The 15,326-nt window shown below is 37.6% G+C and overlaps 1 protein-coding gene across 1 annotated transcript in view; it reads right to left on the bottom strand.

The window, feature by feature from the left end:
- RNGTT (RNA guanylyltransferase and 5'-phosphatase) overlaps positions 1 to 15,326 on the bottom strand; it is a 168,717-nt gene that overhangs the window by 6,597 nt on the left and 146,794 nt on the right. The gene's annotated exons all lie outside the window — the stretch shown is intronic.

Below are 15,326 nucleotides of genomic sequence, written 5' to 3'. Positions count from 1 at the left end.
TTTTTTTTTTTTCTTCATTTGTCTTTAAAAATTAAGATTGTAACTTGAAAATAATGCAGGTTTTCAAATGACATATTCTGAATCTCCTTCAGGCCTCTCTTTATCGATTCATAGATTTGTCAGCAGCCAATATCCTGAGCTATTTGTCTTTCTGTTTGGCAACGCTGTGTGGTTTGGAAATGTAGTTTATATGCATTGGACTTCATAGTTGTTTTGGCTACTTCATCCTATGCATCCTAATCAATGATACAATGCAAAATTTTCAAGTAACCATGGAAACCTGAGAGCCTTATCTAACGCTTTAACCATTTTACCCATATACTCCACTTTGTTCCAAAGGGCCTCTTCAGCAGTATAAAGCTGTATTTAACTGCTAGCTGCGTTTAGTTGCCATAGTTTACCAATAAAAAGCTGTACAAGGTAATATAACACTTTAGATTCAGGATCTTATGCATAAGCACTCTCATAAAAAGGAGGTGGTTACTGCAATTCATTTGCATAATTTTTCACSTCTGTTGTCTACTTGGTCCTGAATAGTGACACGGGAATTTACTACTGTCACAGAGATGCAGGTTTGAAAAAGGCCATAGCTGTCTCCAGACAGTCTAATAGCACACACAGTGGAAAACCCCATGAACCCCTTTTCCATTAATTCCCAGAAAAAGATAATTAATTGATGAAATGGTCCTGAATATGAATCAAGTCCTTCTATGCTGCATAGTACAGGATTTCACTCCTAACATTCTTGATATTTACCCTGAATACTTGTGTTCACTCCTGGACAGGAACCCTGAGATTTTACTTGTCAAGCAAACATGGAACCTGTTAAACTCGCTTCCAATTGAGCCCTGCCCTGCTGTAGGACTTAAAAAAAAATTGAGTTGGGTTTTTATGTCACATGCTAGTTTTTACCCATTCCAGAACCTGCAAAGTTTTTTCCTCAAATCATTTACTCCTTAAGTGACGTTTTGTGTCTTCTGTTGATGATCAGATTGCTCAGACCAGCAATCTTTTCCTTTGCAGAATGCTCTGCACAGCATTGCATTTCAGCATTTCACCCCCACTGAAAAGCCACCAGCAGTCCAGAGGTTTGACTGACACGTTTGTGGATGCATTATGTTTCATTAGGTGTATGCAGGAAAACACAACATCCTTTTCCAGTGCACCATGGATGCATAAACCCAGGAAGAAACTCCTGGCTGTGAAGTGCCTTTGGRAAGATACATCATTTTGAAAACAGCTGCCCAGTGGAAGTGGGGGCAGCAGGAGGTATGGCCACATGTCTGATTTTCTGCCAAAGAAGGGAAATGTTAGAAAGATCACCTGCTASAGAAAGAAATGTATAAAACTGCAGGCAATGACTTCAACTAACCACCCACCTCCTAAGGCTTTCTCGTGGCTTACCATTCTTCYAGTGTTCAGATGCTGAGAATGGCAATAAATTAGATGGCAGCTTTATCTGACAATAGCAATTAAGCAATATTATTAACTATCGAGAGACTTGCTTGGCCATTCATTAGCAGTCTGGAAGATGGATCTTTCCACAAAATATGAACACCTGCCAAAGCATTGACTTAAATGAATTTTCCCATTAGAAAACTGGTGATCACAGCMTTTAACAACTGCAAGTTGTAGTAATTACTTTACAAAGGAAGAAATATAGCACCTACTCTTCCCTGTACTTTGTTAAGTGACCTCAGTCTTATAAAGATACTTATTCTAATATAAAAGTACCTTTTAGAAACTGCTGGGCATTTGATTAAAACTACAAGTACTCTGAGCAAAACACACTTCCAGCATTAAAAGCACTCTTCCACTATTGCATCTTAGTAGATTTCTAAATGGGTATTGTTTACACAAAGGACTGAACAAGGCCATGTGATTCTTGTATCCATAATTCACACTTTACATCTACCTATTATGCACATGCTACTTTCTGGTATTTCAGTTTCACACTAGAACAGGGAAACCATCAAATGTAACTGTCCACAAATTCCTTCCCTTTGGGAATTCATTCTGAGCTGCTCAGCAGTGTCTTCTTGATTCTCCCTTTGTGGTATGRAGATCATCCCTCCTTCTCCCCCTTAAGCATTACAGTCCATAGCAGCATTTGAATGAGCACCATCACCAGTATTTGAGCACCACCACTTCTCTTCCTGAGAGGTACTTCTTCTAGCTTCTAGTGCTTCACAGGTGAATTAGGAATGATGGCAGTTCTCTAGCAAAATGCTTATCCTCAGTGTTGGTACATTGCCAGTGCTTCTGCCATACTGTTCATAAAAAGCCTTGAACCAGCATTCAGTGTTTTCAAGACAGAAACTCCCACCACACTAAGGACTCCATGGAGCCTGCCTTAATTAAACATTTATTCCTTAGCCTATTTTGGACAGCCAGGCAGAATTAGAATCCCAAAGGATCAATTCTTGGACACAGGACTGTCAGAGGTGGTGTGCATCAGAACAGTAGCACTGATCTGGGCAACAACTGCATCCTGGGCAAGGACAAACACCAACCTGTACACTACTTCCTTTTCAAGAGGAAGGAAATTATTCATCAGCAGCAATGTTCACTGTTCCTGCTTGCACCTGATCTAATTATCAGGAAACAGCCTATTTACCCAACAGAAATAATTTCCAACAACACAGAGGAGCATCCTTTTGGAAGCTGATTCACTACATTACTGTTGGTCTGCAAGGTGTGATTGAAAAAAATGTRCTTGAGCTGCATCCCCATTTCAGCAATAGTTCATTATCAAATCAGACTGATTTAATACAAGACCATTGCCTAAAAATGTCAGATTGCAGATTACCCTGCTGAGTAAGGCTTCCCCCTGCCATCATTATCTAGGTCATTCACCAAGAACAACTTCAGTGGGGTAAGCTTATTTCTTTTCCTAAGAATGAAGAGAGTTAAGGTTTAGGAAATATAATTTTTTCAGTCTCCTTCTACCCCCTATGTTCTGAAAGAAATTCAAAATACATTTTAAAAAAATATAAAATATCTAATCCATTTCAAATTCTCTTGCCTGGCTGAATAATGGAATTGTTTTGAGATGAGGAACAATATGCAGCCATATTTTATGCTAATTTAGAGCAAAATGAAAAAAAAAAAAACCCAACACATCCAGGTGAAAAAGAGAAGAAACCATTTAAATTGAATGTAGTTAGCTCTAGTCCCATGAAGATGCCTTCACTATCTCTGCTGACTACCAGCAGCCAATGCTTTTCTATGTCTCTCCACAGTGTACCTGACAATCACATTGGTCTATTATTCCACTCAAACATCAGTCTCATCACCCTTAATCTTAAAAGAGAAATTAATTCCTGGGCAAGCTCCTACTCTACATGAGGCACTAACAATGAAAATTTAGATTTTAAAGTAAGTAAGTTCATATTTCAGAAAGCATGTCTACAATGGACAAGCTTAAACATTACAAATGCATCTACTTTCCCCATTTTCAAGTTCTTTAAAAAGGCAAAAGGAGATAAGCTTTTAGATAAAGGGAGACTTGGCTGAAAGAAGCCTTATGTTTCCATATGCATGTTTTTTTCAAAGCAATTGAAATTATTTCAGCTTAGTAAATGATCCCCTTTAAAGAAAGTGATGTTTGTAAGCAAAATCTTAGAGCACTCTTCATCTCAAATCCTTTCTCTCTTTAAATGCCTTTTTGCTGCACTTTCCCCCCTATTACCAAACACTCAYAGAAAGAAAAACATTCTTCAGTTCACCTATTTCTGTTCTGATTCCACGTGCCTAATCATCAGCCTATTTCTAAGGTCTCAGATGAAAAGATCATAATAGTAGATGCAGAAAATGTTAACTTCCATAAGAGAACAAATGAGCAAGAGTTGAAATCTTACAAAATTAAAAAACAGAGTTATTTCCAAACACAGAATTAAAAAATAAAAGGAACCATAACATAAAGGCAAGATGGATTCTAARTGTAATGGGTTTCTATTTTCTAAAAAGAATCTGCCTTTTCTTTTTATAGCTAGTATGTGCCATGAAGGCATTTCTTTTTTATATGCTCAAGTACACAAACTGTTTGTTTTCATTTTTTTAAACATAGGTTCCAGTGCCTGGAGGGRGAAAAGTTTAGAGCTGCTACATAAAGCCCATAAAGTAATTCTTCCTCTCACTGATATCGTAACTACATTTTCTCTATTAGGACACATTCTCACAGCCAAAGCAAAGAAACAGGTGAAAGAAGCACATCCCAAAATAAATGATCAGCTGTGTGGTCATGAAGGAGAAAACTTTWGGTGGCTTCCCAGTCTCCTACAGCAGGAAAACTGGGGTCCCATGCTTCCCTTAGGAGGCCACCCTGCCAAAATCACATTTTTTTAAGAACTGTCCAAAGCCGCGGCATTTGCAAACTCCTCCCGAGGGCATTGGGATATATTCAACCACAAATAACAGTATAGGAAACAAAACCTCTCCAGCAAAACAGTGCATCTCAAATCTGATTTCTGCATTAGTCTCCAATGCTGTGACTGCCCACAACTGCAAAGTACTATAGACTTTATTTCCAARCTTTTCTAGAGATGTAGAATGTCCAAGATGAGAGGGAGGATTAAGCTGCCCACTGGTACTATGACTCCACAGCAGTAGGGCAACATCTGAAGATCAATGACAACAGTCAGGGAACAAAAAGAATTATGAGAATTTGAGGAAACAAAGAGGGGTCAAGAATTCCTGAAGGAATAGGACAGAGACAGAAAAAATAAAGAAGCAGTGGTAACAAAATAAAACAGCTTCTGAAGATAGAAAAAGAAGCCAAACTCAAAGCAAGATCTTTTCGAAGACCCAATATTTAAAGATGATTAACTCCAAGGGCATTTGTGTCAGACCAAGGTAATTCAGAGGAAACAAGGTGTGAGAAACAGGGATCCTGAGAAAGGACTCTTACACATGATGACTGGCAAAGTCATGAATGTAAGAAATTCTAATGACTTGAGTAAGAACGTCCAAGACAGTCGCAGTTATGAGAGCCCCCAGCACCTACAGGCCACAGTGCAGTGCCTAACACAGATCCTGAACTGAGCTGTTCACTCAGTGCTTCTTCCTAATTCTTAGACCATTTGTTCAGATGCTTTTAGAGAACTTTTTTCCCATTCACATAGAGTATCTCATTATTTTCACAGTCAAACTTCTCAAAGAATAAAAAATTTAAAAGATGGTTATTAAATGGCTGTTCACATAACTCATGTACACTGTACCACAAATATGAATACTGTCTGCTGGAAAAAGTTAATCAGTTAATCTGCCTTGCATTTTTGCTCAAGCTCAAACAGATTTTGTCATGCAGCTTAATGTCTATGTCTTTATATGATTCAAGAGATTATTTCATCAAGACCATAGATTTCTTGCTAAACTAAACATATTGATTGTGTTTCCTTTTATGGAACATAAYACCCAACAAATGGTTATCAGCTTGGGTAAATACAATGCAGCTGATATGGTTATTTAACATTAATAAACCCTTCTAAGTGTAGCTATGCTGCTTCTTATGTACATAGGAAATGGAAATGCTCCAATTTTGAAGTGCCATTCCTGGAAAGGAATATTAAGGAATATTAAGGAACATAAAAATTTTAGCACTTTTGTTCATGCCTAATTAAACCACAATGCTAACACCAAGCATTGGAAATTCATGGGAAAAGCCAAAAAGAAAAATCATGTTTCAAAATTATAAGAAGGAAGCTTTTCTAAAATGTGGATTTTTTTGTTTGTTTTTGACTTCCAGTGTCTAGCTCTCTCAGTTCATGATTTAGTCTTCAACATATAATATTTTCTCAAAGAATCTCTAATTCTTACATGTAATAATTTAAAATATGGATACTGTTTTCTGATCCACAGAATGGGTTGGAGTCCTGGGGTTTTCCTGACAACTGAGAAMTGGAAATATCAGAAATAAAAAGCCTTCCCTCTTATCAGTGGTATTACAAGTTTAATGACTTTCAGTGCCTGCTGAAAATAGGTTTCTTAATGTATCCTGGAAGGATTCCTGTGTACCTGACCTTGCCAAACCATTTGAACTATCTGTAAGAAACTGATGCTTTCCTGAGCTTTGTTTGTGGCTCTCAGAGSAATACCGGTATCTATGACAAAGCAGGTAACTGGTAACTGCTCAGATCAAGATGTGAAAATATAAATATGTTTGCACAAATGTTTTGCTCTTCCAGATTTTTTTTCATACTTTTATACTTCTCATTTTACTCAATGGCAGAGCAATTTGCCACAGCAAACCAATAAACTCTTTGAACATTTTTGGGCATTGTAAGTCAGACATCTACATTACTCAAAGAGGAGGTGGCCTTCCTGCTAGACATTGCTATCTTTACCTAACCCCTGAGGGAATTTTAAAGCTTTAAAAAATCCTATTTTCTTTTCATCATCATCAAGAYTGTGAAGCAGAGACTTGGGTGTCCACACACGTCTTGAACAGTTAAATGAAACAAAGTAATAAACTATTGTCGTCCTAAATCGATATCCCTCGCCCAGGCACTCTAATCATCACGGCTGATGGATTAAAGAGAAAAAGATCTCTCTGTACACCTCCTGTAAAAACTGAGAAATGGAAGAATTCTGTGCTGAGGATTTGTGAACTTGGCATAGCTCTGCTGTGGTGAGTTCTAAAAGAAAGTCTTATTAAAAAAGCAGCTCATATAATTCTGACCCTCACTCTGCTGATGAAAGAGGAAGAAACTCTTGGGGGAACTGCAAAAACACCCAGGCAGTAAAGAGAGCAGCAACAGAGCTCTCAAAGCAAGTTGTCAGTGTGACCTTACTGAGAGAGGATGTGTGTTTGGTGCAAACAGAGCTTCACCTGCTCTACAGCTCATAAATTTGTAGGTAAAAACAATGCTTYTCTGCAAGCACCTGGGATAACTTCACAGAGGCCAAAGATAGCCACCTTGGATTTGGTACATCATAAATAATTGTGCTAATAATAATCCTCAGAGTCAGTACTGAAACTTGAGTGTTTAAGTTCCAAAGAAAAACAGGCAGATGCAAGCATAGTAGTAAAATGCCACAGCAAACCACAGAACTGTTCAGCGGTTATGCAAAAAACAAATWTTAAAAAAAATCCTTTCAGTGAAGGACAAGGAATTCACAGGAGATTTCTGAAGAAAAAGCCACCCCATCAGAAATGTAAGCAACTGTACAGGGGAAAAGAGAACAAGGATATACAGTGCAATCTGACAAAAAATAAGGAGCTGAAATAATAATACAGAAGTGATTCTGTGAGAAAATATTTCACTCACAGCCCGACACATTTGAGGACTGTGCCTCTACTTGCAATGAGCTAGCCATGTGAAAGCCAATCTTAACCCTCATTTGTGCTTTATTCACTCAGATTTCTTCTGCAAAGGGGAGCCAGCCTCAAACAGAGAGTGCTGCATAATGAGACACAAAGATCCAGGAGACAAGAGTTATACATTACTAGTAAAGAATATAGTTTGAAAACACCACTTAGCTCATTCATAAATTATGAATTTTTTAAGGTTTATTACTCTCAGTTTGCAAATGGCAAAAAAAACGATAGTTTGTGGTCACACCACAGGGAAAGCATTTACCCCCCATTAGGTTCTCTAAACCTGATTTTAATTACTCCTCRGGTACTTACACTCATGCTACCAAGAAATCTTATGACACAGGGCAGCTGAGATCTACTTAATAATTTATGAGTAGAAACCCAAACAACTCTTCCAGAGACAAAGCAATGCTATCACCATTTTATAACCTTTGGCAACACTATTCCTATACCTCAAAATAAATGAAAAATAACCTAGATGATTGTGTCAGAAAAGGATGAGGAGTTTTTCTGACATTTGCTGCCTTCCACATGCTAGAATTCACCTCGAATAGGATGGATTTCCTGACAAATGTTTGTGCTTCTCACACATAGATTTTAGAGTGTACTTTCTCATATGATTGTTTTACATCTGTTCTCTGTACCTAAGCTCTTGCTACTGTAGGAGTCTAAATTAATTGTGTTCTACTTGTACTTCTTCCACAACACAAGGGATTCTGTCACTTGCTGTCACACCGCTGGGGATGGGTTAGAGGGAGACTCCACAGGGCTGGGCTATCAGAGCCTCCCAGCAGCCTTTCTATGGAAGGAAAAACTATTTTTACCAGTTCAGACACTACCTGGTGGCTATTCATGTGGGACCCAGCTCTACAAACTCTTATCCTTGTAAGTTAAGTAACCTTGTAACTGCTCCTTGTAACTCTGCTGCCTTGGAGCAGCTTCAGAAGGTTAGCCCACGCTAGTGTTATCAGAATTGGGCCCTAAACCTAAATCTAKTCAATGCTTATCTGGCTTCTGAAACACTCTTAGAAACTGTGGGTCTGCACTCCTTCAAAAAGATGCCAAATCATATCAGAACAAATGAAGAGAAATTCCAACTCGAATCTTAAGTATTAAATAATTGCAAGCAAAGTCTTTTAAACCCACTTTTACTCACAACACACAGCTTTCAAATTACAGCTATTAAGAATCATATTCTTTTCTTCCATTTAGATCCCAAACAACCACTTTGATATGCTTAAAGTTTTTTTTTTCCCCATGAATCAAAATTCACCACTRAAAACAACTGTGTCAACACTATAAGGAAATTTGTTTGCTGTGTTAAATTGAGCTTCAAAAGCATGAACTGAACTTACATTTGTGATCACAAGTAATGCCTCTTCTTATATCCATTCAAAGTGTTTACCTTATTACAGCTTATTCTAAATGTACTGTCTAAAATGCAGCAGCATGACTGTTCAATTTCCAGGCCATAATTTTATGATAATCATATGTAATATATTCATATGTCTACTTCACTGCCTAACAAAGCCCAAACCGGTTTCTTAGCAGATCTGCTTCCCCCATGGTTCAAATTTCTTTGCCTCAGAACATTGCTGAAAAACAACATTAAGAAAGATATAATCAAAATTTTACTTTGTATTTTGCACTATAGGAGTCAAACAAAGGACAATAACATTGGAGGCTGAAGATTGAGATTTGGCATACTGACTATCAAATACTGGTATCTAAGTGATATGTAAATTATTAAACATGCTATGCAAGCATTATTAGAAAAATGAGGGTAGAGAGGAAGATTATAAATTTATAAATGTTTTCAACATCCAGAAATCCTATTCATACTTGAAAATGTTGAGATTGTACAGAGAGAATGTGCAGATAAATGAAGACCAAAATAAGCAAACTTGCTTTTATTCTCCTATATTTAACATGAGTTTCAGTTTTTGCCTAGAACATATTTACAAAAAATAGTAGTSTTTTTTTTCTACATAAATTTCAGAGGCAATTCCTAGTTACTCACAAATCTGACACTAGAATATGCAGAGATATTACAGCACTTGAAGGAAATAGAAATGATCCCCATCTACTCCACTAGACTGAATAGTTTGTCATCAGGCAAGGGTTGAGCCAGAGAGGAGAGCTCAGTCTTACTCATCATGGCTTTTACACAGTATGTGTAATAGTTTYTTTAGTAGAATGTCAGATCTTGAAATCACACAAGTCTCTTACAGCAGAATAACATCTTACTTTTAAACAAAGTTTTCAGGTGCTGTATTTGTATTATATATTTGTGCTGGTTTTGGCTGGGATAGAGTTAATTTTYTTCTCAGTGGCTGACATGGGGCTGTGCTTTGGATTTGTGCTGAACACASGGTTGATAATACAGAGATGTTTCTGTTATTGCTGAGCAGRGCTCACACAGAGCCAAGGCCTTTTCTGATTTTCGTGCTGCCATGTTGGGGAGGAGGCTGAGAGGAGACACAGCCAGGACAGGTGACCCCAACTGACCAAAGGGACATTCCAGACTATATGGGATCATGCTCAGTGCATAAAGTGGAGAGAAGCAGGAGGAAGGGGGACGGACACCTGGAGTGATGGTATTTGTTACCTGTGATGGGGCCCTGCTCTCCTGGGGATGGCTGAACACCCACCTGCCCATGGGAAGCAGTGAATTCATTCCTTGCTTTGCTTGTGTGCATGACTTTCCCTGTGAAACTGCCTCTAGCTCAACCCATGAGTTTTCCACCTTCACTCTCCCATTTTTCTCCCAGGTTCTGCTGCTGGGGCAGTGAGTGAATGGCTGGGTGGGGCTTGGCTGCTGGATGGACTTAAACCACAACAATAATAAAGCACAAACTTATTTTTCTAATACATGGCAAAAAAAAAAAGTTAAACCATAACGATTTTTTAAATCCTGCCATTTTGAGGGGGCATTCTTACACCTCATTGCTGAGGTAGGACTTCTAAACCCTCTCTGATTCAGCCTTCRTTTTTGTAGATAATGAGTTTTAATAGATGAGTTTTAGGTGCCTGTTAGAGCCATTGAATGAGGGAACTGATAAATGCCTTGATGAAACACAGCAATAATATAAAACACAAATCCAAGACAAGCCAAACAAAAATAACAACAACAACAAAAATCATCTCAGCAGGGCTATGATATCAAAATAATAAAGCAATGATGTGTTGGGAAAAAAGCTGCAAAAGTCATGTTAGGGATTTTTCATCCTTCTAAGATTTCAATTAGAAGGAAAATAATCTTTTTTTCCCATTACTGATAATACACCACAACAAAAAGATTAATAGCTGCTGACTTAACGCAGACTTTCAAAAATTAGCTTTGATCAAAGGAAGTGCTGTAGTGAAAGTCAACTGCCCTMACCCACTTCTCAATTGCCTTTATAACACTGAGCTGGCATGAACTCCCTCCCCTTTCTTGAATGGTTTCCTTTAAACTTCAAAGCCTAACTGGCTTTGAGGCTTAAGACACAGAAAGCTTTTTCCTCCTTCTTCAAAAGCAATTAAAGAAGTGAAGTATAATCTGACCTATAATCTAAAATCTAAGCACACGGGTCTTCTRGATCATTGCAGGGCTACAGAATGCAAGGGGCTCGACAAAGAAGTTAATCGTGGCTCAGTAGCTGCAAATGGTTTCATGGTGCCTGCCAGCTGATGAGGTCAGTCTGCTGAAAGAAAGGTAAGCAAGAGCTAATCTATCAATGGCACAAATTTGTCAATAAATAAAGCTATAGAGGGATTGTAACTACTTTACCTTTCATTGCAAGCCCCTCCTTCCTTTCCATTTCTTGTTATTTATGAGTCCGCGGAGTTAGAAAACCAGATTTCCCAGGACACCACGGTAATGGATGTGGGGTGGGGCAACATAGACTGCAGTCATCAGAGGCAGAGGAATGGACAATATTCACTGACTTGGAAGAATCACAATTGGCTCCAGAGAATAAAATGGATTTTGCTAGATGAGGTCTGAGAAACCTACAAATTTCTTGGTCTGAACTTTGAACAGCAGTGTTTCCAGACAAACGGATAAGGACTGTATCTGAGTTTTTGTTTCGCTATCAGCTAAAGAGAATTGCAGCTTTGATTTGTGGTGCTGGTAACAGGAAACAATGGTTTGATAGCTGGGCTGTCAAAGCCCTGAAGATAGGAAACCTGGGAAAGCCCACTGTACATGAGAATGCTTTTCATGGCTTTGTCCATACACTTTATTATATGGGGAATCAATAACAAAATTATTACGTTTAGTCTTCRTTCTTATTTCACAAAATTACTTCACCCACTTAGACTGCTAAGGCAAGCAAGCTGAAGCAAGCAAAGCCAAGTTGAATTTTCTAACCATATGATGTCTCCAAGAAAGCCCTTGTCAGAAAGCTGTGGCCTGCAAAGACCCCTGCATGGACCAATTCTTAAATTACCCAGAATTCTAAGCCTAATTTGGGTGCTCTGCTCAAGTCCTATACTTGTGTTTGAGCTGCCATCCTCCCCTACCTGAGGCTCAGGACTGAAATAGCTTTAGTACCCTAAGAAACATAGCTAAAAGCATTTGGTTTGCTTTTCACATAATGTAATAGCATTTCAAATAACATCATAACACCATTCTAAGTACAGACAGTGACATTAACAATTCCAAAAAATAAATCCTTAAAGGCTCTCCTCTAAAGGAATAGAGATAAGAGAAAGAAAAACGAGGTAAGAACAATGGCAACTCTCTAAACCTGTTGTCCAATAATCTCCAGGTGTATTCTTATATGTTAAACTCATTCCATTAGCATGCTTTAGATAAAACAGCTGTATGTACATAATTCTRCAGTTGAGAAGCCCAAGGTAAAAGGCAGTTTATTTGTCAGGCAAGAGTGCACACACTGGGGAAATTCATGAACTGAAACAGAAAGCCTTGGTTTGTAGTTTCCTGCTATAAGTACTAGCACTAATTGCTAATTAGTAATTAGCTAGTACAGATTTTTCCTTAAAGTTCTGAATGAAACATTAACAAGCAACATGAAACATTAGTAATTAAGTAATTCAAGGTCTGTTTGCTTTAGTGTTTGCATTAGCATTAACTTCAGTATTGTAAATCCAAAATCTGACTCACTGATCTACAAACGTCCTTCTAAATTAATCAGAGACATCCTCTGCCTTCCTTCTGTTGAAGTTATTTTATTCTAAAACCCCTTTCTATGCATTAATGGTATCCATAGTGTAACAGGTGGAAACAGAATGCACTGATGTAGTAAATGCAGTAATTGTACCTTGCATTATTTTCTAAAAGAACAAAAACATTCTTGTCTCTAATCCTGCTTTYGCATGTTCCTTTACATTGCTTCTACTACCGACCAGCCTCTTCCCCACACTCTACACGCAAAGGTTTCAAAGCAATACTACAACACATAGTTAATGTGCTCCTGCAGTGATCACCAATCAAGCATGGCTAACCATGACCCACTAATGAAATGAAGCAGAAGATGGGTTGCACTTGTGTGTATTACTGTTAAATTACACCTGGATAGGTTAATGTATGACACTAATGGSGCATTTTATTTCTTTGTGTGCAGCAGTAACACGCAGGCAGTGGGCAGCTCTTCCAGGCAGTGAGACTGCAGTCAGTATTAACCCCGAGTCCTGGGCTGGGTCAAGGGGTTCAAGAGCTCTGTTTGGCTGTGCCTCACTCCCTCCCACTCACAGCACTGCCAGGTCTTGAGTGACCCAGTGAGAGTCTGTGGATGACTTCTGCAAAGTTTTAAGTGAGACAATTGTCTTCCAGCAGAACCCAGGTCATTAATTCTACTGTGAAACAATGCTGACTTCACTTACTTCATGCTTGAAAAAKAGACAAAAATCTCACATCAATGCCAGTACCAGAATCCAACACAGCATCTCATGAATCTACCACTGRGAACATACTCAAATATTTTTTATTACAACACATTAAGCTAAAATCAATAGATTCATTTACTGAAATGGATTTAGTACTTCAGCTAACCAAGGGAAAGTAACACTTTTTTAAAAGAAGTGACATTTCATTATAGCATTTGGTTGTAAACTCACTGGCAGAAATTTTTCTGTATACCAATTAAACAGTAACTCACTGAAGTTAGTAACATAAAAAGCAATATTGCGTATTTACAGTTCCCTTCCCAGTAAATGAAAACATCTACAGTTCTCAGCAATACAAATTAAGTSTCTGCACAATGGTTCTAACAATGCTGCCACATCTCTGATCTTTTCAGATCTTTCCAAACCATTTTCCCCAAAGATATAACATGCTATTGTCTCTACAATCAACTATTTTTTCCTTTGGAGAGAAGCAGAAGTGGCATTTTGAAAATTTCMATCTGCTGAAATGTAATAGCACCACTGAGCTGTGTTGTTCTTCATTTTTATTCCCACTTTACGCTAGAAAGATAAAACTGCAGTGGTTTTGCTATTGTCACAAAAAAAAAAATAATAATAGTTTTGTTGACTATTACATAACAACRTACTGCATCCCTATTAGGCAACTGAGTTTTACACATATTTCTCTCTCAAATGTAAAATTTACCAATATTATAATCATGCTGGAATACTGCCAAGCAGAGGTATATGAGACCCTTGCAATGAGAATTGTGAACCCAAATTTGGTGAAGAAATCATTTAAGTATTTTACTGTAAATTATACAAATAGAGAAACAAATTAAGAATTTAAAAACCTTACCTGATTTATTGTTTATGTAATTTTATTTTCCCCTAGGATTACTGTTTTGTAGGTATCAAGGACATTCTTTGAATTGTACAGGTCCTATTTATTATTTCCTTGGGTAAAAGATCAGCATCCTTCTYCTTTTACTAGTATGAAATCTCATCTTTTTGCCTACAGGCCAGCCTTTCATGGGCATAATCCAGTTTAGTTACATCTTACTCCTTATTTGCCAACCTTGTCTATGAGCCACCARCTTTCTCATCAGAGGTCTAACAGACCCTAAGATTACAGGGTTTATCTGGTTTTGAAAATTTTATTTTATGATAGAAATGGTGGAAAAAAATAGACACCTGAAAATCAATTACTAGCAGCTGAAGTGACAATTAAGCTACAGCACTTGTCTCTGGGGAATACTATACTGGAAATGCTTTCTTGCAGTTAAAACAGCTATACAACAAGAATTTGGTTTTACTCCAGCCTTTAATCTCATACTAAGAAAAGTCCAGAGAGAAAGGCCAGACAAGTATCTGCATTATTATATTAGTTATTAAAATTTAGGAGGTAATTTCTGTATGTTATCAACAGAGACTGGCACCCTAGAAAGCAATTTGAAAGACTCGGTGAGGCAACCATCAGACACTTTTCTAAGAGAATCCCTGATTCCCACTTGGATTCAACTGTTTTCCACCACCTACACAAGGAGCCTGTGGTGGCTGAAATTAGATCATGTGACCTTCTTCATAGGTATTCTAATTAGACAGGATATTATCTACAACCCCTTCTCCTTTCAAAGCTGATATCCTGCATAATTATCTCATTTGATATTTCTTCTACCTTCTGTGTTATTGTCTGCAATCCTATTCTTTTTCATTTATCTAAATTTAATCTGCATTTGCCTTTTACTAGCTCTAAACCAGCACAGTACCTCTCAGTATGATAATTTTTGCCATCAACTGTTTTTTCTCCAATCTTATCAGTATCTGACATTTAAAATATTTCTCATTCATGATATTCACTATTCATTTTATATATACTATAAAGAAAGGTCTCAGAAACAATTTCCTAGTCAAAGAATTTCCCTATTATTCCATCTCTCACCCTCTGCAACTTCAACATCTTGATTTATTCATGAGTAATTTATTTTAAAGACATTATCATCTGCATTTCACAAAGGTACTACAAGTTCAAGCTCATTTATCAAGTTCAACCTCATTTGTTCAGTTCAGATTCAAAATAATTCACCTCTAAAAAGCTTRATAAATTTAGATACTCTCCGCCTATAAACTGTGTACAGTAACAATTTGCTTTYTTTTC

The sequence above is a fragment of the Malurus melanocephalus genome, unplaced genomic scaffold, assembly GCF_030028575.1.
Source record: "Malurus melanocephalus ecotype Western Australia unplaced genomic scaffold, MMel_1.1 scaffold_555, whole genome shotgun sequence".
NCBI lineage: Eukaryota > Metazoa > Chordata > Aves > Passeriformes > Maluridae > Malurus > Malurus melanocephalus.
This window is presented reverse-complemented; position numbering and strand designations above follow the sequence as displayed.